Source organism: Rhinolophus sinicus, chromosome 4 (genome assembly GCF_057876585.1).
Source record: "Rhinolophus sinicus isolate RSI-liver-muscle chromosome 4, RSI-T2T, whole genome shotgun sequence".
Classification (NCBI taxonomy): domain Eukaryota; kingdom Metazoa; phylum Chordata; class Mammalia; order Chiroptera; family Rhinolophidae; genus Rhinolophus; species Rhinolophus sinicus.
In genome coordinates, this window is record NC_142504.1 from 38,656,329 (window position 1) to 38,659,424 (window position 3,096).

Here is a 3,096-nt window from a genome sequence, read left to right on the forward strand (position 1 = left end):
AAAGGGTTAGAATGTAACCCAGAAGCTGCCAAAAGAGAGACTAAGCAATAAACAGTAAACAAAAATAATATACAAGAAAGTAGAGCAAGAGACAAGAGAGAGAAAGATAAGATTAGGTGCACAAAAGTGTTCTGAGTCCTTGGAGGAAACTGACCTGAGTTTGACATACTGATTTGATACTTTCTATTATATTTAGCTAACACCAATTTGCATTAGATTCTTCATTCTTACAGTTGAAAGATTTCTAGCTAATACAGAAAATAATGGTCAACTACAAGGCTTGGGGACCAGAAAATAATCCAAGCAGGAGCTTGAGAATATGAAAATTAGTCTTGATAAGGGTCCTAGCACATGATTAGTGTTCAATAAATAACGGTCATTATTAATAGCATAATTATTACTTAGTAAATTTCTAAAGAATGAAATGTAACTAATTTGGTACATGAGATCAAGTTGCAAACATACAGACATTCTATAAAAGGGCATTTAAACCAACTTATGTTATTTGTTTTTCTTTAAGTTCACACACTTTTATTTTCTCAAAGAATCATTATAAATACTCTACAACAGCACATAGCCTTTAAACATATTTTGACAAGTTGAATTAGACAAGTGGAGATTTTCGTTCCCTAGAAATGCACTTACTTTAAAGAATAAATGCATAAAAATTGCTGGGGCAATTTGAGTTTCAGTTTTGTCAAATTTTTAATGTTTGCAAAATTCTTCAAGGCATCGAATGACCTAGAACACAGATTTCCCCCCAACCCCCATCATTTTCTTGGTGCCACAAGAGTACTGGAATATAGTCACAGAATCATTCTGTAATCCTTTCTTATGTCTCTAATGCTTTTTTAATAATGCAAGGAAAGGCTTGTTTGATGGTTGATAGCATTCTGTTCAACAGCACAACTACTATGACCTTATGCAATAAGAAATGATGGGGCTTTGCCTAGATCTTCATGATTTACAAATTAATATCTGCATTTCTGAAGCCAGATGACCATAGATCTGAAACTCTGCTGCTTAATATTTGAATAATCTTAACCTACAACTCAGTTCTCTTATCTTACCTCATAATATAGCACTTGCTTCATTTGGTTGTTGTAAGCATTAAACAAATTAACATGTGTATTTAGAAGAGTCTGTGACACATAGGAAGTGGTATGTTAATTGTTCACTATTATTACTATTGTCCTTTGATTCTAATCTGCAATCTGAAGGAGTTAGCATGTTTTCTTATCTATTACTATGCCCCACTCCTGTAACTGGTAAAATCAGGTTTAGAGAGAACGAAGTGACAAGCCAAGATCACACAGCTTTTGAGTGGGATATCTGAGTCTCAGAGTTTACAGATTGTAGATTGTGTGAAGAATAAGAATTCTTTTTATTTATTTATTTTTTTTTGTGGAGATGCCAAACTATTTTTTTTCAGCATTTTCAGACTCCATAGTCAGTATTCATAGGAACATAATATGATATGAAATACTTGGTTTTAAATTCAGGAAATTCAGGAAATCCACCTGCATAAATCAATTTTCTGTTCTTTATAATTAGTCAAACCACATCTTTTTAATTGTGCGTCTTTTCTTGGTGCTGCCAAGTTAAGGAGATTTTCTAAAAGAAATTCTTAGTTTATCTAAGTTTCAATTTTGATATGTAAGATGCTATTTTTGTTGTTTCTTTTTTTTTTTTTTTTTTTTTGGTTTCTTCCAGTTTTGTTTTGTTTTGTGGTGGTGGTTGTTGTGTGGTAGTTCTATTTCCTATTAATTATTATTCATACTGACTTAGATAGAAGTTTTCTCTGTAGGTTGGCAGACTGGCAGGCAGTAATTAGAGACCTGACTGTATTAAAAACTACCTATATCAAAATATGATTCACTGTACTTTTCAGGTAAGGGTTTCTCTTTGGTCTCTGGTGAGGTAGAAATTACCATATAATCTCCAAACTTCTACAACTTATATATGGAATTTGCAAGCATGAGGATATACAAGCATTTGATGCCTATGTTTAGAACATTTATAACCAGGTTGCGAATTCTAAGGCAGCATTTATGCAGTGGAAAGTAAAGATATAACAGACATTGAACAAAGGAACTGCAGAGGTGATTTTTTTTTTCACCCTAATGCTTTATTTGATCAGTAAGAGAAGCAAATATCTTTAGCCCTATGCAACAAACCCTAGTTAAAAAGGAAGACATTAAAGTACATGATCTGATTATTTTCTACAATACCCAATCATACTGTGATTAATACAGAGATTAATATGTGCCCTTGAACTTTTTAATAACTGTTCAGTAAATAATTGCTATTTACTATTTGCTCTTTCTTTTTCTTTCTAGTAGATAATTGCAGTGCTCTATCGTATTGTAGACACAATAAATTCCCACTGACGCATTAACAAAGTTTTTAAAAAATCACTAGAAGTGTTTCTGAAGGAACAGATTATGAAACGGACAAGGGCAGTTCTCATGGAAATAATAGATATTAATGAAAAACTCCCAGAAGCTCAAAGTGAAGCTGCCAGGAAAAAGAGATTGAATCTATTGTTAGAGGTAAACAGAAAGAATTGACTGACAATGTGAGCAGAGGTCTTGAACAAGGTGATTTTTAAAAGCCAAGAGTATTTTAACGAAGATACTTTTCAAATGTAGAGGAAAAGATCAAGTTAAAGATTACCCTCTAATTGTTACTAATGTTAAAGTTTTAAAAATAAAGGTCTTAGATATTAAAAAAAAAAAAGAAGTCCACCGATTTCTATTTTAAAACATGCTTTATATTTACCTGGCTTCAGAGGCACAGTGACATAAAATTCTATCTGGATTTTATGGGCAGGATCCAAATGTGATTCCAAATGGATTTATAGAGATTAAACTAAGCAACATCAGAGATAATCTAAGTGTAAACAGAGTGACAGAGCTTTATCATGCAAAAGTTGCCCCAAAAGACCTTAATGTCCTTCTTACCCAGTTTAGGCTCCACCATCTTCACTCTGCAGAAAATGCACTTAACTACCCTGCCCACTGTTCCCCCTTTTGTTAGCTACTTGAGCAAAACCTCAGCCATTGTGAATCTCAACTACTGCATATGACTGAAGGA

General features: G+C 33.0%; 1 pseudogene; it reads left to right on the forward strand.

Moving 5' to 3' along the window:
• Positions 1-2,444: 2,444 nt before the first annotated feature.
• Positions 2,445-2,683, forward strand: LOC141573046 (iron-sulfur cluster co-chaperone protein HscB pseudogene; annotated as a pseudogene).
• Positions 2,684-3,096: the final 413 nt, after the last annotated feature.